Source organism: Bombus huntii, chromosome 12 (genome assembly GCF_024542735.1).
Source record: "Bombus huntii isolate Logan2020A chromosome 12, iyBomHunt1.1, whole genome shotgun sequence".
Lineage (NCBI taxonomy): Eukaryota > Metazoa > Arthropoda > Insecta > Hymenoptera > Apidae > Bombus > Bombus huntii.
Genome location: NC_066249.1, coordinates 11,663,483 through 11,687,639, shown reverse-complemented (window position 1 = coordinate 11,687,639; position 24,157 = coordinate 11,663,483). Strand labels below are relative to the sequence as shown.

Genomic DNA, 24,157 nt, shown 5'->3' with positions numbered 1-24,157 from the left:
CATGTAAACGTCTTAATAATTACAATCGAATGTTTTCATTGTAGATTTATACTTTTCTTAATTAGAGAAGTAAGTGATTTATCTTGATGCATTTTTGAGATATAATAAGAGCTAATTCTGTGATACTATGTTTACTCTCTACGTAGTAGGGGTCGGATGATATACGAGATATTGGAAAGCATGAAAACGGTGCAAAACTGCGCAATTGCATTTGATATTTTAAAGAATTGTCATATTATTGCATATATGCACCGCATGTATCAGGTAGAACTTGAACAAGAGGATTCTCTAATAAGATCGTGCGATAACGGCGAATTGAATAAGCGCAAATGACATGCAATAGTGCTTCGTCATCGGAGAACGTATTCCAAATAAACGTCGTACAAGAAATCTCACTTCGTGTATTCGTATCTATATGTCGATCTCTCAGGTGTTTATATGATTAATTCATTGGATCATAGGTGTCCAAGAAGGAAAATTGGTGTAACGTTCACACCAATCGTTGAGAATAACGTAATTCCTGGTGAAACCGGGATTCTGCATGGTGTGACGTTATCTAAGCGTAGATCGATTAATTTCATGCTACAAGTTCTACGTTTGACAGCTGACACGACTGGAAGTGACACCCGTTGTTGGTGCACGCGTATACCCGTTCACGCAACACGCGTAAGGAAAGGGAAACGTACGGACACGCACAGACAAAAAGAGAAAGAGATAGAAACGAAACGGTAGGGATTGTTTTTTTCGATCTGTTTGGGACCCCTGGTTGGAACAAGGCCCGATTTGGATGATGGATTCCCGTCACGTAGCTCGTTCGCTAAACGTCTCCGGTGAAATTCCCTTGATACGTCTGATGCGCGTATACGTGCCGCTATAAACGACGTTATTATCGATAATCTTTTATGTAATTCCTTGGCGAATTGTTGACTTACGACTAACAGCTTGTGCGATCTATGACTTCCATGGTGAACGACCAATCGATGTTCCTTTTCCTGCTTTAGGCACTGTGACATTTAGAAAATGATCTTCCTGGTATGCTGCGATACTTATAATTCGTTTAGATAAACTTCGTTGGATACTTAATGAGAGGGAAATGACATTTTTGGTCATTCGGTCTGTTCTTGCGCTTTAAGGTCTACATCAATGTAACATGCAATATTTTCATTCGTACAAGGAAAACTTCTTTTTACACGTTACGGTACAATTTATTACGCTACAACGCTAGTTATTTTTGTTGAGAATTGTGGATAATAGTCGCCGAAATATATGTACAACACTCACATTACACACATTAGAAACGATATTAAAATAGTTTCATATTTATTTAATATGTGATTTACAAGATATTCGTAGATACACATTGTACGTGTCTCAGCATTCTTTTTGTCTCACCATCTTTTTTACCACCATGAGTACGGAACAGTTGCATTCTTCTGTTCTACGAGACGCTGCGCACACATATACTCCCACACACACTCATACTCATATATGTGTGTCACTACTACGCGGCTAATCCAGTATAGCATACAAAATTACATATATCTCAATAATTTTATTTGAGTAATATGATAAATACGCGTTATTTTTATTCCTTCGGTCACACAGCTATATTTCAATGAACGCAATATACTTAATTCGAGACGACATATTTAAAAGATTTTTCGTAACGCAAGAAGTCTCCACACCCTCCAATCTTCCGACCTAATCCTTGCTCCTTTTGACAAGCCCTCGACGATCATCAAGATCGAGGTTCCTAGCGGTTCCAGCTCGAACATCGTTCACCTCCTGTCCAGGGATCCACCAAGTATCCCGGTTGATCCTCGAACAGGACACGGTGGAAGCGGATGTTTACACAGGAGACAAAAAGCCGGCCACAATGATGACGTTACGGTTCCGTTGTCGATCTGTCAGCCTCGCTTACAAGCCATAACGTTGCCCCCTCGAATGATTAACCGGTCTTTGGTGATCGGATCGGTCTCGTCGATCGGATGAAGACCCAGTCAGTAAAAAGGAAGCAGAAGATCAAGACGAAGAGAAAGAGGGAAGAAAAAAAAAGTCAGAGATCCGATGGTCGAGTCGTTTACTCTGTCAAGGGGGCGAGGAGATGGTGAAACGAGACCGAAAACTGGCTCTGGTGGCGAAGATAAAGCGCGAAAGAGCGAATCGTCGAGCTTCCGACGGTGTTCCTGGTACGTGTAAGCATAACGCCGCGAAGGAAAGGTCAACGAACGAAGGAGGAACACGACCAGAACCCCGTGGCGCGACGCCGCTCGATCCAATCGCCCGACAAGATTGATGGTTTCTTAATAACCGAGAAAAACCGGCGAAACGATCGACGCAACGCAGCACTCCAGGTGGTCACAATACGCGTTACCACTCGAACGACATGGTTTTTCGCCGCTGACAAGGACCATTTTCTCTGCCCACGTCTCTTGCTCTCTGGGCACCTTTCACAGTTATACTCGCGGTGGTATAACTCTTCGGTTATGCGAAATGGAGATCAATGGACTCGTCGCGTGATAGATTAACGTGCTCTTTCTTCGGAGAACCGTTGTAGATAAAATAGTTTTTAAGTTCTCTTTCTGTCTATTTCAAGTGGCTAGATACATACGTGTTTCAGAGACGGTGGCTTTTAGGTGTACCAATACGTCAGTAGTTTGAATAACCCGATGTTAATATCGTGTTTTCTGATAAACTTACACGAGAAATACTATCTTATTATGTAAATTTGTTTCGTAGCTTCGTACTTCGCGTGTCATCGATACTTGTTGGTAATAAATCGAAGAAATTGAAAAAGCGGATCAAGTAGGTACATTTTCTAAACAGGTAACGTGTTTAAAATCTTTAGAAGCACGTAGATTCTTTTATTTCAGTATGTTAGTGGATTTTTTCCATCTCTTTTACCTATCCTTAACGTAAAACACTGACAGTCGTACAAAAAAGTTAAACTTGGACAGAAATTTATTTTACCTTCTAAATATCACAAGTACTTTACTCTTGACATTTTCTCCATTTTTAACCCACTTAACAATTAACCCATTTGCATCGTACAGAGCTACATTAAATTTGTCCTTATCGCAAAATATATTTCTTTTATTACATATCACAGACACCCTGTACATTTTTCTATATTCAACAACTCAGATTAGAACATTAAAATGCTGATAAATCTTGCGAAGAATTCAAGCTCGTGTTCTTCGTGTTCACAAGCTGATTATCTCAAGATTATAATCGAAACCGTATGTCAGTGTCTGCAAGATTATCGAATCCTGGAAATGAAACTCGGCGACACAGGAGGGATTTCTTGGTGAGATCGTTGCGAAGATCGTGCGAATAATTCGTGGCGCTGGATACCGTGGCCAGGCTGAGGCGCACACCGTGTTACCCTTTTTTTCGATGGGCGCCGGGGGAATAAGAAGAACGAGCAATTTCGCCACGGCCGCCGCCTACGTCGGTGCTCGAAACGAGCGGGACAGCGAAGTCAGTTTGGTTCTTGTCACATTCTTGTCAAGCGGGACAGCGTGCCACGTCAATCTCCAGCTCGCTACGCTCCACCACGTTGTCCGCCTTCTTCGTCTTCGTGCGGCTCCACAGCACGAGAGAAAGAGAGGCTGAAGCCACGAAGCCTCTCTCGGACGGATAGATGGACGGACAGTCGGACAAGCGCTCGATGCGTCAAAGAAAAATATAACCGGCTTCCCTGACGCAGCCAAACTGCCTCATTAGCCCGGTTTACCCGCGAAGGCGTACCGTTCTGAGACGCCCGGTCGGACACTCGACTCTCCTCGATTCTTCTCTTTTCATTGGTTCTCAATCGTTTGCTTTCGCGTAATCAACAGAGATGAAGACGAGTCGAGTTATTGAGAGATAGATTAGTGTTCTTGAGGAGCAAGTATAACGAGGATAAAGGAAATGTTTTTAAAAGATATTGCTTCCGAGGATGATTGAAAGCTGAAGAATTTCCAGTTGGAAAGTTTCCTGACAGCTATTGTCGGAAACGTTCTTTCCATTATGTGCATCTTCGGTAAATTTAATTAAGTAATATCGACAGATATTCGAAAGTATCCTATTAATTAGGCAAGAGTCGACAGGATAAAATGGGAATTATATTTTTCTAAAAGTAACGACGATATTGTTCTGCACATAAATAACAACACGGTGTTACCGATATTATTTTTCAACGATTATTTGTCATCTGGTATCAAAAAAATTAATCGTTGGTATAAATATTATCGACCGAAGTATCTATCAAAGTAGAGACATCGAGGCTGTACGCGAAACGACTGACAGTTATCAAGGCATCGTTCGCTCGATGAAGTGGAGCGCGAGATGGTGGAAGTTCGGCCGCCAGCTCGTCGCTTTGGACAACCTTCATCGACGAGTCGGGTGTGTAGGGAGCGGAGTGGAAGAGGCCGCCGAAAAATACGGCGGCGAATGGGCCCAATTCATCGCGGCCACCGCGGCCATCGATCAATCCGTAGCAACGAGGGAAAAGGGGCAAAGGGAGAGGCGACTGGAAGAAGGAAGCGACACGATGCGGCGAAGGTAGCCGCTCGATGTTGCATACGGAGGGACATTAATTGACACGAGGTGGAGGCGGGGTAGGGAAGAGCGAAGGAACAGGGTCCCGAATGCTAGCGAAACGAGGGGACCCCGTTCTCTTCATCGACGTGTAGTAAGAGAAAGGATACGCTGGAAGGGGACGAAAACAACGGGTGGTGGCTGTCCAGGAGGCAACGATGCAACAGCAACAACGCCAGGAGCAACAGCAACAACGAAGAAAAGGATGAGCACGTAGGCGGAGCTCGTGCTTTGTTTCGCCGCTTAGGTTCGCATTGGTCGCGTTCGAAACGAACTTCCGAAGCAAAGATCGTCTTCCGTCAGGCACGTGATCGTCGATTGTTTTCCTCGTCGATTCAGCTACTGCTGGTGGTTCGTTCATGCGAATTCCATGCCTGTCGCTTCTTTGTTTCTTTTAGCGTCTTTTCCTCTTCTTCTTTTTCTTCTCGTGTTTTATTTTCGTCCTCTTCTTCTGTCTCTTCTTCTTCTTCGTCTTGTGGCACTGGCTGTGCGTTGTCGTCGTCGTTGTCGTTCACGTTGCTTCTTAGGCACACTGGCTCCTCCGAGGCTGAACTAAGATTTATGCCTGCCGCCAGTTGAGACGTTTGCGCGAAGAGATTGGACGAGATACAGGGGAGGGCCGCTACGCCGTGTGCGCAGCAGAGACACCGCCGGTAACTGGACGATGATAGTGAAATATGTACGGGATCCGTTCGCCGGAGAATCGCTTCTGTACACCTGTAACGCTTTGTAATCGAACCAGTCCGCTGACTCTCCATCTTGCTGAAGGTATCGATGCGAGACGTTGATCGCCGACAGCGAAATTTTGATGCACGACCGACCATAGTTTTTAGGAGCAAGGGATTTGTTTGTTGAAGAATGGTGAATTACAGAGAATTTCCGACCCGTGGCGTAATTATGGTCTTTTATGAGTTATTAAGTAGTAACGATTTATTTTAAAGTAGTAATGATTACGAACGTTCATATTGCTACTGTTTCGTGATTTTAGAATAATCTCTACGAAATCATTAATGAAAAAACATAGTTGCAACACTGTTATAATAAGAACCAATTGCTATGGTACTCGTAATAACGTGACTAGAGAATTTATCGTTGCAATTAACTAATTGCTGTAATTTGTCGACCTCTCTTACTCATGTTGGCATAAATAATTTATAATGCAAATGCAATTCTGAAAATGAAAATACAAATTTTATATATAGTGCAAACTTCACGACTCATAAAGATTGAAATTATTCAGAAACTTAGAAAGTATAAAATTTTAACTCCAGTATGGGAATGATGATTGCATAGCTAACCTTTCTCTACCTTTCTCGTGGGAGACTCTAGCTTAACCCATCTACAGATATAGCTGAAATAAACCCGCATCGAAGCTTCAAATGTATAGTTCAAAGAAAAGAATGAAAAACGTTGTTCGTTCGATTTCTAACGAAAGTAAGTAAAGCTATGATTTTGAAAGCAGGATAAGAATTGTTTATTTAAAACATTAGGAGTATATTAGGATTTTCGAGTCACACAGGTTTTCAGCATTTCTACCGTACGCTGCTAGGAAATATTAAAGGATTATGTATGATCGCCTAGGGCGATCGGTACCCGGCGCGCCCGTCAGGACCGTCCAAATAACACGTTTCTGTTTAATTTCACTTTACTACTGTAAAATTGCCCGGTAATAACGAAAATGAAACTGCTCCGGCGTGCCCACTAATAATGGTGATCCGTCTCCCGTTTCTTTCTTCCGTGGCACTGTCCCGAGATCTTTCCGACCAGTTGCGGTTTTAAAAAACTCAACCTTGGCTGGAAACTATCGCCGATTCTCTTTCAAAAGAACGCTTCAACTTTTATCCCCATAATTTATCTCTTCACCGAATCTATAAAGCTCCTGTTCACGAACCTTTCATCGATTTTAAATCTTAACTTACGTGTCCCCGTATGTTATTCCATAATGTTATCTTCGAAGCTGCGCAATTTCTAGTTTAAAACGTTTCATCGGTTTACGACGGTACATATCCATGTAGAATTTACCTAAAAGAAGAAGAAAAAGAAGACCATGCGATTGGTCTGGGAATGGATCCGCGGGAACGGAACGAAGATTCATGCAACGAGGGACGATCGTCGCGACAAGCTGCCAGCATTCATCAGCGAGCTGCCTCCACGCAGAACGACGCGATTTTCATTAAGATCCGCGCGTGCCGTCGCGTCGCCTTTCCTCTGCACTCGTCGTAACGAACTACACACTCCGCTCGAGCGGTTATTAAATCAGATCCACGGTAAATAACGCGTTTCATCGTTTTCCCTTTCCCATTCTCAGGGCTCGACCACCGTCTCGTTTCATCTCTTTTTCCCCCTCGTCTCTATCCGCCCATCGATCTCTTTCCCTTGCTGTATCTGTATCTATAATCGCACGGTGAACCCGGTCTCGTTCGTTTCGTCGCTAATTATTTTAATTGGCCGGCGCACATTCAAAAGAGATACTAAGAAGAGGAAGGTGGAAGGTTCCCCAACGGCGAGTCCACTTCGATTACCGATCAGACTCTCTCTTCCTTCTGTTCGTTCTTCTTCTCTCTGTTATTCCAAGTCACCCCCACCTCGTCGGTTCTGTCTCACCCCGTTCCGAGCCACGGAATCGCTCGTTAGCATATTGATTGGCGATGACGGGATCTCTCGCTGCGGTGGGCCCGCCTCGAGAAAATTAAATGGAATCGCGAATTAATATCGCCGTTCTAGTCTCCGCGATCGCGATAACCGAAGAAGGCGTCCTTGGAGCCCGATCGTAATGGTTGAAACACGGCGACAGCCGACTTGTGGAATCTTCTCTTCCCTTTGAAAGGCGAGAGTCTGGCACGTGTTGCTTCCTTCTAATCGTTTCGAGTGCAGAGAAGAAGGGAGAATAAGAAATTTCGGCGCACTAGTTTCCGATGTTCGTTTCCTCTCTAGAGTTTACTCGTGCCGAGGTGGCGTTGGATAGCGAATTTAGAGAATGCTGCTTCTTTTCGTTCATTATATTTTTCAGTGCACCTATCGTACTGGAAATTTCTTTCCAGTTTTCGTCTCTCGCCAGTTTCGCCTGTGGTTGTAAAGATAGGCGAAAGTTTCCCAGAACATTTCATGTTCTTTTCTAATACCGAGCCTCCTAACATTTTAGGGAATTAATTTAAGAAAAGTGAGTAAATTGGTTTTTATTAATCCTTTAAATATGGTTGTGGTCGATGAGCGAAGATATAAGATTGTATCCATAATGATACCGTATTTAGCTTTGTCGTTCTTTTCGTTTGGAGAGAACAATTTATGAAAATGTGCCCATACTTGAATTATTAATTTCCAGCTCAAGATCTAGAAACGGGTTGGATTGCAGTTTCTATATTTAACTACCTATTTATCCACACTTTTTCCTCCAATCTATTAATTCAATAACTACTGTAATTGCCGAAACGAGTGTAACGTAATTCTCGGAGAAAGTTACAGATTCTTTAAAAATAACACGTTTTCCATTTGGAAAATTTGAATACGCATTAACTCGATCTTAATTACTCATTAAGCACACTCTTTTACGCGAATGGTCGACGCGTCACTGTCTGTCGATCGGAATCGATTCGAGAGTCGCCGCGGTGCTACACGTAGGAGATAGGAAAAAGAAGCAGCGAAACGATCGGGGACGTGGAGTCGTGAACGAAGGGAGGAGGGAAGGGGGTGAAAAGCGGCGAACTCCCTTTAGGCTTCGTTAGTCAGCCAGCGACTTATCAAAGAGCAGGCCTCGGCCGATACAATGGCTGAAAATCCTGCAGCGTTGCTCTTCTGTAAAAGATGGCCCGGCTGTCTCGTAAATTCACCAAAGACCCGCACGGTCCGTTTCTACTTTGACAGGCAGCGCGGCTCTATACGTAAATCTGGCGCTGCAAACTTCGACGCTATTATGTTTCGACAGGGCTCTCCGTTCGACAGTAATCGATTACGCAAGCAGCAGACACGATTATCGCGTTTCTTTGTTTTGCCTCTGGTCGCCATCCTTGTATTTCTAATGAGAAACAACACTCTGCTAGGTGATTGTACGTTGTACGTTGGTGAAAGGTACGTTTGGTATGCAGAGTCTCTATAAATGCCTTTGTCGAGATACGAATTATTAAAATGGAAATTTTTAATTCAAGTAAAAGTTGTCTGAATAGGTTCGTTCCTATCGGTGAACTCGTGTAAGGTTGTTGATTTCAATTTTGTAAAAATACCGTATCCTCACTGTGTTTCGATATGCTTTTGTTAAGCTTATATTCTTAAAAAATAGTTTAAGATCATGTTTCTGTACGTGCTACTTCTAGAGGAGTAATTGTTTCAAGAATATTATTAAATCAGTGAAAAGTAGTTATGTGTGCTTAAAGTTTAAACCGTAAGAAATGTGGATTGGGATAGGATTATTTAGTTGGGCAAGAAAATGGTATGTTTCATAATAATACGTTTGTTTATAACCGAAACATTTGGAGAATTAGAAAGGAACATTTTTTTATGGTATACTAAGCATCGCACGTGTCCGTGTATGAAGGTACGAATCTACTTGCGTTATACGTTTCAAGCGTAGAGCAATCGTATAGAAAGGAATCTTGGAACATTAATCGTTTCTAATTAATTACTGATTTAGAAAACATTCTAAGCTGACTAACAAAGATTAAAAACCAAATTACATTTGCATCCTAAACGGAACATCCACAAAATCTTCTTTTTATCTATATTTTACTCCTATTTTTTTCTAAACTCGATACTCATCGCGCGTCCCTTCGTCAACGGGTCAATTCCACGGAAAATGCAGCCGTCTCAAAAGAAAAAGGAAAGAGAATAAACGAAAGAAAGAAGACGACACGTGGAGAAAAATCTGGGATCGATGCTATTTTATGCCGTATCCGGACAGATACTGGTGTCACTAGGAGTTGTGTCCGGTCGCAGGTCAGTCGCCGGAGATGTTAGAGGGGATATCCTAGATCGGGAACGACGTTGACAGGGCTGGAAGCCTGGAGGGCGGGTGGATCGGGCCGCGGCGTCGTTTCGCGGGCGTCGTCGTTTATTTTGGCGAACGCTTAAAACATTGTCCCGTTGAAGGACTGCTGCCGTTCGTCCGGCGAAACCTGACTCGCGTTCGAAACGGCCGCGCGCGGCGTTTCATTTATTCAAAGTAAGTTATTGCGATCAGCCCGGCCACTATATTACCGGCCAAAGACTCCTCTCCTCCGCCGTCCATTTCTCTTTCCACCGTTTCCGTCTCTGTCCGACAACCGATCCCGCGTTCACGGTCGGCCTCTCCTGATTTCCAGGTAAGATATTCATCTAATTCCCCCCCGATTAGCTGGCCCCGCGGACGACCGAATGGCGATCCCTGGTCGCCGCCTATATAAGCTTCTCAACCGTTTGGACAGCTACCACTAACTTCTGCGTGGCTGGTCAATCCGTTATATCCCTCGCACACGAACGCGATCCTCGACTCTAGGACGCGTCATCGTCCCCTTACCAAGCGATGGATGCCTGTTTTTCTGCACACGCTTCGTTAAGGCAGTCTCCCCTGTTTACTTCTCTGTCGTTGATTGATCCGCGGATAGATTTGTCCTCGCAGCTTGTAATTTCTGAATTCCCTGGTGTTCCTGGGTGGTTTATACGGTTCCGCGGTGGAAGGAGACGAAGGTTTCAGTGGACGATGGCAGGTTGATGGGGGAAGTTGACAGAGTCTTGTAGGAATCCTATTGATGACAAGAAATTTTTTGTTGGAGGAGTAGAAAGTTCTACATGCTATGAAATACGAAAATATTTCTCACATGTAAATAATATAATCTTAGTGGATGAAGGGTGCCTTTGATTATCGACGACTTTTATTGAAACAATAGAAAACTGTGCGCTTCTATAATGAGAATCTAAAATAACTATAATATATTCAGGCATACAACACAATATCTTATAATTAGTCGGCTGATCACTTAACCTGACTTGTGACCAAAAAATGATTCGTGACACACAATGGTACCAGATACATGACAATTTCGCTATATCTGTTGACCTTCTGAAGAACCTGCAATGCTTAACAAACACGTCTTACACGCTAAATCGTAAACTGGCCTTAACAACATACGATCAAACGCGAAAGCTTCAAATTCTTTGATCTTACGATTAATCTAAGGTCGAAGTTCCGAAATCTTCAATGATTCCGTTAAACAGTTTCTAAGGCTTCGGGCGATGGACGAACGATGATCCTGGAGGACGTCAGGAACGGAAACACAATGGTGAGCCGGACGGAGAACGGAATCGTTGGAAGTTGTCGGATCTGGCCGCTCAGTATGCCGGTGCGCGTCGGTGGAGGACCCCTGGGAAATTTCTTGACAACGGCTGCCGCGCAACGTGGGAACAATTTGCAAGCCCATGGCGGTTCCGAGCCACGGTTCGTAACATTCCTAAGCTGAACGGTAAACGGTTATTCGGGACGCGTCCTCGTACGTGCATCTACCGCGTATAGAAAGAGGAAGAGAGAGAGAGAGAGAGACTTCGTATCCCTCGTGTGACGCCGAAGACGCTGGCTGGAATTCCGGAATTCGTCGGCGAAATTCCATTCCCCGCCAAACGTCTCGTGCGTTCCGGGCTCGTTCGTCTTTCGCCACGGAAGACGCTTCTCTCTTTTGTCCGCGCCTCGCGCTACGGAACTATGCTGACGTACTCGGAAGAAGAATTCTCCGGCAAGGTTCTATTTCTCTCGAAACCGGTAAAACGGCGTCCCCCTGTCCCTGCTTTGTCGAGTTTCCGCGTGATTGCTGTCAGAAAGATGAGAGGAGATGAGAATCATTTTCGGAAGTTATGATGTCTCGGCTGGACATCAAGGTACTTTAATTGTCGGAGAAAATTGAACAGCAGCGCTGGCTTTGGAAGTTTGTTGGAAGAGATCTTGAAGTTTCTTCGTATCACGTTTCTTGTTTGTTCCCTCCTGATTATGATGCAAACGTATTGTAACATACGGTAAGAGCGGGAACTCTTCTTAAAGAATTGATCGAGTCAGAATGTTTTTTATGCGCGATGGGATTAAGTATGACGCGAAAGACGCCTCAATGCCGTTTGTTCGGAGTTTGTAGTATGATTAAAATATGAGTTTGCAGGTCCAACTCGAGGTGATTTGTTATTGAATCTCGGAAAGAGACTGCAGGGAACAGGGGATCCAGTTTAGATGAGAGAAAGATGAAATAATCGAAATTCTTTGGAATGGCTATCTTTTGGGTAGTGACGTTATCAATTTGAAAATTGTAGGTTCGAATGTTTTCTTACGATGACTTTCTTCTCCCTAACCTTGCTAACAAAGCAAAATGTGAATTTGTCGATATATTTACATGAATATCGTTTATGGAAACATATTTCATTCAGAGTCTTATACGTTTCTGATTGTCTTCTTCAACTTCTCGATGCAGGAATTGATAATAACGACGATCGGAACCACGATAGCTAAACTGGAAGGGAATGAGAATAACATGCAATATCGTATAGGTGACAATGATCTTCATGATATCTGACAATTGTAGTGATAAATTTTACACGTATAGTACGTGGTAAACAAACTCTATCAGCGATAAATAACCCATTCTTTTAAGAACGTAACCAGTGTTCACGCGATAGATCACATTATGATTCCTGACTCGTATCAGAAATACGATCTTTGATTCGGTGTTATCCGAAGAAAGGAGCAGATTTTAGGCTGACGGTTACGCGTGGATAACGTGCAGGAAACGGAAAAAGAGGTCTGAGATGTCGCCGTTGCCGTTGGCTAGGAGAATTGTAAACGTCGACGCGGCTGACACGCGTATTTCGAGCACGCGGCAACGAAATCCCGTCGGTTCTATTTGTGGGGTGGCACGGTGATGTTTCACATTGACGGGACGACGAGTCTGTTCGGTTGTACGCGGTCGCGCACGTTGAATCTTCATAGCCGAGGAAAACTCGCCCCTTTTTGCCATTCGAACGTCTCCCGCTAGACGTTCCGCGAATTTATTCCGGACCCGCGCGATCTATCGCCCGGCATCCTCGTAAATTCTGTTCCCGTCGTAGGGGGAATCACGGCCTGATACGATCCTGTTATCGCGGTGATTAAGCGTTCGTCGTGTCTTTCCCGTTTTCCGTGGTTTTCGCTTCGAATAAAGGTAATATTTACACTGGAATTTAAGTTGGTTGTACGTTGATAAGATAACATCTTAGGAATATTAAAAAGAATTTTTTTACTGAAGGGCAACGAAGTTTTTGCTTCTTCGAATGGTAGAAATAATTCGGTTGCGTAAAAATATTAGAATCAAAGGAAATTTTATGTTTTTAATATTTGATAGTTTTAGCGAAAATCAACTCTCGTCAAACGAGACTGGATCGTTACTATAGTGATCAAGCCAAGAATCAAGTGAAGATGTTTTTTTATTTTAGAAAATATAATCAGCAATGTAGTTTGATAAAGTAATACATAGAAAGTAACAAACGTGATTGTTAACTTAGCCTTCGCTGTTCGATGGTTAGAAAACCGTATCTTGAGTGCATGGAGCGTTTCATTATTTCTGTGATTGAAATTCTGTGAAACCAAGTTGCGGAAATAATGGCATGCCATATGATTCCACAGGGCGATTAATTATTGACTTAACTGTCAGCTAAACATATTACTATGATAACATTATCACCGTATTATTTTCACGCTTTGGAAAATCTCGTAAAACCTGAACGTTACCTTGTAATCTGAGAATCAACACAAATAATAAATCTTCACGCGTTTTGAAGCAGACTTGTTTTAATGATTCTTTTTAGAATCATGGCTGCGTTTTTAATTGGAAGAGTATTAAAAGAATCGTCACCTCGCTAGACCTCGAGAGGGGTGTCGACTATTTCTATGGGAATGGGGTTGGAGGCGATTGTTTCAGGAGAGTCGACCAACCAAAGCAATCGTATGCTCGTTACCAGGCTCATATGGGAAGCCATGGTGAATTCACCATTTGTATATCAGTTTGTGTGAGTGACAGATAATGCACACCACCTGCGTGGCCATCGTTTGCGTCTATGCACGCGGTTAGTTCGGTCAAGATGGCGATCGTCAGGCCTCTCGTGCCACGAGCGTGTTCATTATAGCGACCGTGTACCTGTCTTGTTACGCGAAAAATAACGCGTGAATAATAATCTCTCATCGTTGTTACGTGTGAAAGTGCTCTGTCCTTTGAACGTTAATTAAACGGCGTCTCTCTGCTATTCCAGCGGTTGTTAAACCAAATTGAACTACGTAGATTTACTCGGCAGATATTATAAATTACAAGTTCCGTATCTTTAATGTGTTTTGGCTGTTTGATTATTGCGGATGGGATAGTGACTAAACAATTATGATGATCCAAAGGCAATACCTTTAAAAATTTTTTAATTCTGATACATGCGAGGGAAGTAACCCGTATGAGTCTGATAGAATATGTTTTGAAGCAATTTTTAGGAAGGTTGTTAGGTTGCTACAATTTTTTTATCGTTAAAACCCATTGAAAGATAGGATCTCGTTATGAATGGAACGACATATGAAAAAGTACAATTAATCAATTTTTTTAAATTCAAGTCTATCATAGTTTGTATTGTTATACATTTAGATGCGTTACTTTCGTATCGCCTTATTGTATTTCTTCCTTTAAATCTCTACAAATCGTAAAGACACGATAAAATAGTATTCCCAGTACAACTTATCCATTTTTATTCACATTCAGGGTAAAAAAATCTCGGACGATCGAGCGAGTATCGGTGCTCTCGAAAGTATAAAACCTCACCCAGCCCTTGACAGACGAACAAATTGCAACGAAACCTCGAAGCACATTTAAAACGACTTGAATGGCGAGACCCACATCGATCACGCGAATAGTCACGCGAACGTTGGGTGGGGTTCTCGAGAAAAGTGGCGGGCCCTTCGTAACCAATGCGTTGTTACCGTGCCTCGAATTGTTACCGTAATCCGCAACCATTATGGTGGTCGTTCGAAAACCCTCGACCATGTGAACGATCAACTCGAGGAACTCAGGTACACCCACGCGTACGTTTTGAAGTTCGCGCTCGATTTGCGAGGAATCGCGGTGTCCCAGTTAGATGTTGCTCGAATGTATGGGAACGATTCAGCGGCCGGATACGAACGAACACTGGAATGGTTTTCGGGAAATGTCGTCAGTGACGCTGGAAATATGGAAAACGTCACGCCGATGCAACTCGAGTAGGAGTTGTCAACTTTCGGTACATCGATCGAATTTTTATTATCAGAAAGGACTTCGTGGGTTCGCTTGAAATATTTATTGATATTATACAGAATTTATATAACATCAATACGTCTTTTAACTATAGTATATATTTCTATATACGTAATACGAGAGCAACGTAAACTTTGTGTAAGTTTCTCTTAATGATGTAGAAATTTTCTTTTTTAAAAATGTCTACGAGAAGTGGAATCTAATAATACTTGTATTTTCACTACTTTTTAAGATAGTTTTATCGTAATGAGATTTCCAAACATAGTTACGATTTAATCTCCTCTCCAGTACAAATGATTAAATGTCAATTGTAATTTCATTTTCTACATCGTACGTATCTTATTCTTCAATCGACTGTACACAGAATACTACTTAAATTCCTAATTTACACGAACTTTTATTTCTAACCAAATCTACGCCTCTAGTGCGCTCTTCGCATAATAAAAACGTTTACGGCGTACGATCTGCCGATTAATTTAAACACTGGAACCGTCAACCGCTGGCGGAAGTCGAACATAAAAGGCAAATATATCGGCGGCTAGCCGAGAATACGAGGATCCAAAGTTTCGACATCGCACAGCGATTAAAACAGGCCGACAAACCATCCCTGGGCCATCAGCGCCGGGCGAAATTACTGCGGGGCCATTAAACGAACTTTAGCAGCGGCGTTTCACGAATAATCGTGGCGCGTGCGAAGAAGGTAACGGTGCCGGCTTCATAAATCCGCCGCTTTTTCATCAGCGCGCCGCCATTGTAATTTCGTGGGAAGGGTGGATGCGCGCGAGGCGGAAGAAAAATTCGGGCAGATGCTTCCACGACGAGCCTCGCTGGATATGGTGGCCTCCTTCGCGGGTTCCACGTCCGTTATCGGTTTCGAGGAACTCGCAAGAAAAGCAGAGATGGGGGCCGCCGACAGAAAGGGAAACAACGGCCGAGGGTGTAAGTAACGAGTTCAGAATTTCATTAGCGGACGAGCGGCGAGATTATTTTAAAGAGATACGGAATTACCTGATTAGCGGGGAAACAGTCATTAACTCAGGCGAAACTAATTAACGCTAGGCCCAAGAGGAGCCGCTGTTGGAGCAAGGGCGAGCCGTCGAAACCGCGACAGAACTTTCTCGCTTCTCTTTCTTCGCCCTTTTTCTATTTCGGTTCGTGGATACTTCGAGATATGTAGAGATTGTCCTCGCGATGGAAACCGATTCTCTTGTTCGTAGTTGATATCTAGATGAAAATGAAAGAAGTGATTTATCCACGCGAATGAGATATTTATATACTCTTATAATATATTTAATATGTAGATGGAACGTTGATTTAATTCAAATTAACCTGGAGATAATTTTAAACTTTCTTGGTGGTCTGCATGTCACAATCGGTTAATGTTTCAACGCAACGTATTAAGAAAACATTTACGATTCCGCGGGAAAGCATGGTCCGTGGAGCATTTCGTCAGAACGCTTATTTAAAGGGAAACGTTTAACTATGCGTCCATTATCGCAGGTCGGTGTGAATTACGCAGAACGCGTGGTTTCGTGCGTTTATCGAGAACTAGAATGTTGAAGAACCCTTGTCGTTCCACGCGGTAACGTGCCAATGACATCACGAGTATATTACATTGTGTATAAAAATTCTCTGAGATAAGACTTAATTTCCTGCTGGTTACTTTATGATTTCCCCATGATTCAGATAATCAGAGGCAACAGACAGCGGCGTGACTCACGCCTCGACGATCCAATTAGTGGGAAAATAAACACGTTACGCTTATAATTAGAGTATCGACCGCGACGAGATTTTTCAATCGAGATCTCCTGTTATCTCGAAGGTACTGTGTCATTGAAGAAACAATAATGCTCACTCAACGCTTTTATTCGAAGGAACTAGTGCGATAATCGTTCTACTAGGGTAATTATCAAGTTCCAAGCGGATCCTTGCGAGACGAAGCATATCAAGGCGTATTAAAGCACGAGGAAAGACTTCATTGGTCGGACGGGGCGAGAATAAAATTAACCCGCGTCCCTGAGTAGACAGCATTATCCTGAGTACGGCGATTCATAACCGTAACAAGATTAGCCGAGCTCAACCCTACCGTCCGGCTTTTATTGTTTACACTTCCCTTCTTATCCTACTTCCGTCAGGGCCCTCTTCCTTTTGTCTTCCTTCGTGGTTCCTCGCTGTCTCCGCTCACCAGGGATCCTAGGTGTTCCTCGAATCGAGTTACGAATTAAGAGAAATGATCACGCAGATGATACATAGCAACGTGAATGAAGGTGACTGGAGAATTTAATGTTGGTAGTTTAGAAACGCTTCCTGTACGATCCTCTTGCACGATAATTTACCAAGTAATAATATTGGTAAACTGACAAGTTATAAAAGTTTCTAGATTTCCCTCTACGAATTTTACAATTTTTCGTCGAATAAGATAATTACAGAATTTGTAATTTGTAAATGAAGTAAAATGAAGCAGTGACTATTTACAACCTTTCAGAACAACATCTTTTGACTTTGAGAAAAACTTGTTTTTATCAATTATTCGTAATAGGAACATACCTACCTCTTCTGATATTTTTAATAATATTCTTATAAATTAATTTAGCAATAATACCGGTAAAGTAACAAGTTGTAAGTTTATAGATTCCTGTTTTTTAATTTCGTAATTTTTCGTAGTTCAAGTAAAACGGAAACGGTAGGAAATGAATGGTAAAATGGAGCAGTAAGTCGATTATTTACAACCTTTCAGAACCACATTTTTCGACTTTGAGAAAAATTTGTTCTGATCAATTATTCGTAATAGGAGCATACCTATCTCTTCTGATATGTTTGTAAGAAGGACATAATGAAAAAAGATTTGCAATCTTGTTAAAAACAAATAAGTTTATTACGTAGTTAGTTAACAACCTATAAAGCACAATGTTAGGCATACGCAACATCAAAACATAGAAGCATAGACAATAGAATAGTCAGCGTATTTAAATGGGAATTTGAACAGGAATGAATATAATGGTATATACATTCGTACAAATGCAACGAAGTATAATACACGCTAGCTTCATCATGCCTCGCTTCCTTCTGTTAATAGTGAAAATATGTAGATCTGTAATGTTCTAATTCTTGGACGTTAATAAGGTATTCATGAACTCATAGCAACGAGTGATTCCAGACGTTCGAACAGTGGTACGCATTGCCAGCAGTTCATTTCCATAAATTGTGATCCATTAACGATGTTGCGTAGTATCTGATGTTAAACGGGAGGAATAATTAATCAGTTGCCTCCTTTTGCCTCTGCTCCTAATTACCAGTCGCGTTTTTGAAAAAGGTAAAACAAGAAAGGAGAAGAACGTCGTACATCTTGAAGTTGGGAATTACACGAAAGCTCCCGTTTCTCAACATTCAGCACAACATTCAAGATCTTTCACTAATTATCCCGTAATCACGGTTTAACGAAACTATTGTTTTGCTCCCTTTTCCATGGGATAAATCTGAAACGATCCCACGATCATGTTGAGAAGCATCGTCAAGTTTCAAGTTAAACGCTATCATTTTTTGCTAATAGTAAAATATGTAGTTATTTTTCTGACGATTATAATAATGATGGTATTTGTAATGATAAGTTTTCCTGTATGAATAGTTTGATACGAAGTTGAGGAAATTAGCGGAAGATTCTGAAGAGCGTTATGAATTCATTCATTAATGTCAAAAAATTCACCATGCTAAAAAGTCATACAATGGTCCTAAATATTCTTGATTCAGATCTTTGTTTACCATTTTTCGTTACACTGACGATCTTCTGGAAACTTGCATTTATTAACGATTAACTAGTTAAGGAAATATACGACTAGGAAACAATGTCATTTTGATAGTTAGAAAATACTTGATAAAAAATCTAAAATGAAAGAATAAGAGAACCTACGAAACGATTTAATACAAGTGTATTATAAACTGTGTTTTTAAGGAAGAACTATAGAAAGGAGGTCTGGCGAACAATAAAGCATATGTTATACATTCGTATTATCGTTAAATATTTATCCGTTTTGTGACCGTAGACGAGGAAGTATATTGCCCGCCAGTCAGGTTTCGTAATTCTTCGACCAGTCACATCCGTTTCGTATAAATATCTGCTATCTGATCGAAAAACGACTGTTTCCATTGCTTTTGAACGCGTGTAATTCGCTAATTAAATAAAGATACGGGCCACCGCTCGTGCCGGCGAACTGCACAATTTCGCGCCGTATATCCCACTGCTCTGCTTGCACCGATAAAAGCAGCTGCGATAACAGGAGTACGAACATCATGGCTGACACCCGACACAACGGCCGCACGTCCATCGTGATCGCGATTGTCGAGAACGTTGAATCGTTTCCGTGGTTGGTCCTTGTTCCTTTCTTGTCTCTCTTTGTCAGAGCTGGTTTTTGTAGCGAATTAAAACATCCGTGGTTCGCAGGTGTGAAAAAAAGGTGAAGCATACTTTATCAAGGACTTTGAGAGAAATGATTACTTCCTTCGAAACCTACATCCAACCTTAGAAACTCTCGCATTAACGCTCGAACCTGTCTGGGAAAGTTGCGATTCTCGTTTCTTTTTCGTGGTAACGTGGAAATGGATATGCAATAATTTGGTCGCTGTTATCACGATCAAAGTCGATGGTGCTTTCCTAGACGGGGATCCGCACAACGCTACCTAATTATACGAGGTCGTAATGAATCGCGGGACGCCATCAGGAATACGTTCGTTAACGCAACGAAAAAAACCCGCTTCTTCACGCCAGGCAATTATCGCGTTAATAATTTATCCGGCTGAAATATTCATAGATGGTTGTTCGATGCAAAGATGTTAGCTCGAGGCGGAGGAGAACGAGAGACGAGAGAAACAGAGGGTGGATCTCACCTTCTTCTTTCGCTTTGCCACTCGGTTCGAGGGTTCCATCAAGAACCACCTTTTACCAAGTTAATGCTCGAATAAAATTTCGCGCTGGCCGTAAGGTCAGCTACTGATCATCCCCTCCGGGGGTGTTCGTTAAGCGAGAAATTTTTCGAATCTCTTCGTCGCACCCTCATAAAGTTTGCGACTAAAGCCGGCGACAAAAATCCTCGGAGTTATGGCTGAGCCGTTTTAACGTGCAAAGCATGCAGCTCGTTTTTAGCCGTTCGTGGAAGCTCGAGAGGGTTGTTCTCCATCTCTCCTCTGTTCTAACCCCTGTCTGCTTTCTTCTTTTTTTTTTTTCTTTGCTCCTGTCTATTTTACGCCGCTCCTCTTTCTACGGAATTCGCTCTCTTTCTCGTGGTCGCCGCCGTTCCTCCCGCGCATGCAATTCCCATGCATATTTGCGCTGTTCTTTACGAGGTACATTTTTTCTCCCTGTCATCGTCTTGCTGGATATTCGGGAAGGGATACTGCAGTAGCCAAGAAACGTACCTTGCTCTGCCTTTCATGCTTTTAATCGTAGCGGATCTTACCAGAGAGCGAATAGTAAAACGTGATGATTATTAGTTGAAACATTGACTGCGAATATTTGACAATCGTAAAGGATTTATTTATATTTGGTGAAGCCTCTTTCTAAAACTTTTTCGAAGTATTTATACTTTGCGAAGTATAATTCTATAAGATTGATATTCAGATTTACAAGCATCCAGATTAAACAATATGTTTCGTACCAAGTAGTGTTTATGTTATTTGACAAAAGTAAAACATTTCACAGAGGCGAATGAAAATATTATTCGAAGTGTTGTTCAAAATGTCAGATATTTATCCAATCAAATATTCTAACGCCGACTTTTCTGGTCGATTTAATATTGCTACAATTTTGCTATTATTATGACAATCACTTAACACGCGTTACAGGAGCGAGCATAGATTGTTCTCAATTTACTCAATTATTTCAAACATTGGTTCTCATGGATTCAGGTTACAATATATTATGCGTACAAAAATATACTACGCGGCCATTTTCGTGCCTTTTATTACAAAGACACTTAATCGTGTTCGCTATTAAACCGAGTAAGAATTTGCGTACTGAGAGGTTAATCACCTGAAAGAGCCAACTCGAGATGATTGATTCTGCACATTGACCATAACGAATACCATTAACAGGAATCACGTTCAACTACGTCGTTCACCATGAATTACTGACTTTGATCCTGAAAGTACACGTAGTATATCAACGAACAAGCTCTCTGATGATCCGCATCCCTCACGGTTCACGCGACGTTCGATCGACGGCGACGATGATCGTGATAGTTGAGCGTGATCGTTATGCATCGATGAACCCGAGAATGTAACTTCATCGTGGCTGGCTGGCAGCCGGGCATTCCGGGCTGCGTTCCGAACCGGTTTCGCTTTACAATATAACTTACGACGGCAGAAACGGACGGTCGATAAGCTGATAAACAAATCTGTTCGCTACCGAAGGAACGATTATTCTTCGACCCGGTCACGAGTAGGAGGGAATCGTTACCACGCGAAACTGCCTTTTAATCGCGCCAATTTATTGCCCGGTCGCGTTCCATTTTAATTAATAAAAACGTAGATCCGCTGAAAATGCTTGATATCGAGCGGTAGTTGAAACAGACCGAGAACCAACAAGGGTACAAACAATTTCGTCCGGCCATCCACGTTTGTATCGTAATCCGGCCTTCGTGGCAGGGATTAATTAAAAACGGATTAACCGGTGTCTCGTGAATTCGTGATGTATTCCTGGCTATCGGTAACTACAGCCGCTCCATGCCTACGATATAATTTTATATCGCGTTCGTGTAGACGTTAATGTTCGCATTTAGAACCGTACGTTTGTTATGTACGTAATAAATAAGGCAGTTCGTTGCGCGTTGTACGACGAAATTGCCACGACTTAGTGCCTAGATTTTTCGGTTCCCAGTACGACGGTGAAAGCTTGTGGAAAAATGAGCGAGTAATCGAGACAAAGCCGATGCGATTTCTCAAACGATGGTGTTGCGCAAAGTGGAACGAATACCTCGTATAAAACTAGTCGAGAAATATTAAGACTCTTGTTTTATTTGTTCAAATTCCTCCGGACGAAATGTGTTTTCTTTTATTAACAAAATACACGTGCCTCGGTGAGAGTATCAATTTTCTCGAGCCCCGATCTTTTCGCAGTCTCGACAGGTATACCGCGGTAGCCAGTACGCCACTAAGTACATAAGAGCGCGAGCCACTGGTGTTGCAGATCGATACGAAAGAAACCGCGGCCGAAGAAACTCGTTACGCCGAAGGGACCACAAAAATCGAGAAAAATCCTTGCGACGAAAGCCGACTACGTCCGGCAGACGGTTAAGGGCCAGTAAATATCAGGCCGCGTCGGCTGCACGGAACACGATGCAAGTTTACGCTCGGTCATATACGAGCCGGCACGTGTAACAGGAAACTTACCTTAACCTCTTCACCCTGCCACACTTATTTCGTGGTCGCAGCCGTTTTCATGGTCTTGGCTAGTAAGCGATTTCGAGAGAGACTACCGGAAGGTACTATACCGCGGGTGTACGAGCCACGTGAGCACTCAGAAATAGAAGCCGCCGCGCTGTCACTGTCAACGCCTAATGAACAATATATATAAGGCGGCGAACAGCCGGCTAAGAATCCAAGATGGCCACCTGCATCCCGAAGGATCGCTAGGGAATCCTGTGATTACATTCCATGCCTCTACCTCTACACGGCTTGCCAGCATCCCCGTCTCGCACGCTTCCTTCGAAACCATCCTCCAACCCGTAAGAGCTCCGGATCTCCCTGGGACGTTATTTCAAGGGAGCCAAGCGTCTTGGATAGTTTTAGAACATCCTCGAGTGACACAGACACAAGGCTACTGGGTTCCCAGGAAGGGAGAGGTTTAATAAGACTCGCCAAGCTCGATTTTACGTACACGTGTAATAGCGAAGAAGTTGTACTTTGATCAGAGATATTTGCTGTGAGCAACGTTTGTTAGAGATTCGGAGTTATTTAGTTCGTTGTTTGTTAGATCCGGGTTAGGTTTTCTTCATTTCTACGTTTCCGTCTATCATCGAAGTTTGTTGTCCTAGGATTATAAAAAGCACCAGCTCCGAAATTCCAGTATTTTTCTAGTGCTGTCTTAACATAATGCTTCTTTATTTTGGAAAAATTTATTCTCATTGAATAATTGTCTAAATATTTGGAAATAGGACAATTCGTAAGTCTACGTTGTAAAATTCGAGAATTAGTCATATTCATCTTTCTTTATTTCTTTTATCTTTTCCCAATGATCGAGTAATCAGAAAATAACTTAGTTTTGTTTCATGTATTATCCTCTTTACTACTTGTCGATGAAAGATTATCGTCGGTAGCACTTTCTAATACTCTAATATTCCACATATTCTCCTATAAAGGATCATTATTTTTAAATTATACGAATCGACTTCAAACAATCTTAATACTTGAACATTCCAAATTTGAAGTCGTAAAAAAAATTATACAAATATCTGAAATAATATCGTGTTAATTCTTCTTGTTTAGTATGTATAACGTTCGATAAAAATTTGAGACAAAACAAGTAATTCTGCCGATAGTAAAGATTTCGAAGTGGTATTTAAATGTCAGGGAACAACCTATTTTATTGCATTTTTATCGCACAGTTACATAGAATTATACCTGTCACAGCTGTTCACGAGCGATCGTGGTCTAGCGATAGAAACCTCGCGCACGAACTCTGTGACAGCGTCGGGGTCGAGGATCCATCGATCATCAGGGCATTACGATCATTTCGACGTTTCCGTCCCACGTTATACACGCGGGACAATATATTCCCATGTACCTTATTCGATCACGACTCTCGTCGATCGCAAATCGTACACGTTGATCGCGGCACGTCTAAATATCTAACTATCTGACAGTCTCGACTTTCGAAAAATAATTTCCACCACCAAATCTTAATATAAATACATAAGAATAATACATTTTCGTGTTATCGACCGACTCGTTTTATTAGAAAAATATTAACAAACCTTCGACATTAGCAAGCAATCGTTCAACGAACGACTCTTTTACGACCGGTCGATAAATTTTCATGCGCTATTGAACGCGATGGTTATTGGATCGTAATTATACGCGCAGGTTCATACATTCTTTATACTGATGGAAGGTTCGCGGCTGTATAAACGACATAATCCTCTGAAAAACAGTAGATAAGACGTCACATGAGCCTGATAACGATAATCATGCATTAACATAAAATTATTGCGAGCCGAGCTGTTTCTCTAAAATGTCTGGTAATAAACCGTATAACGTAGTATTTAATAGCGAATAAGGAAATTAAGAGCGGAACGGTAAGTCGACATAACCGATTAAAAAGCGTAACAGAGACGTGTATTTTAACG

The 24,157-nt window shown here is 42.1% G+C and overlaps 1 long non-coding RNA gene across 1 annotated transcript in view; it reads left to right on the top strand.

Annotated features, from left to right (window-relative positions):
* Positions 1–24,157, top strand: part of LOC126871526 (uncharacterized) — a 128,301-nt gene that overhangs the window by 8,539 nt on the left and 95,605 nt on the right. The window lies entirely within an intron of this gene.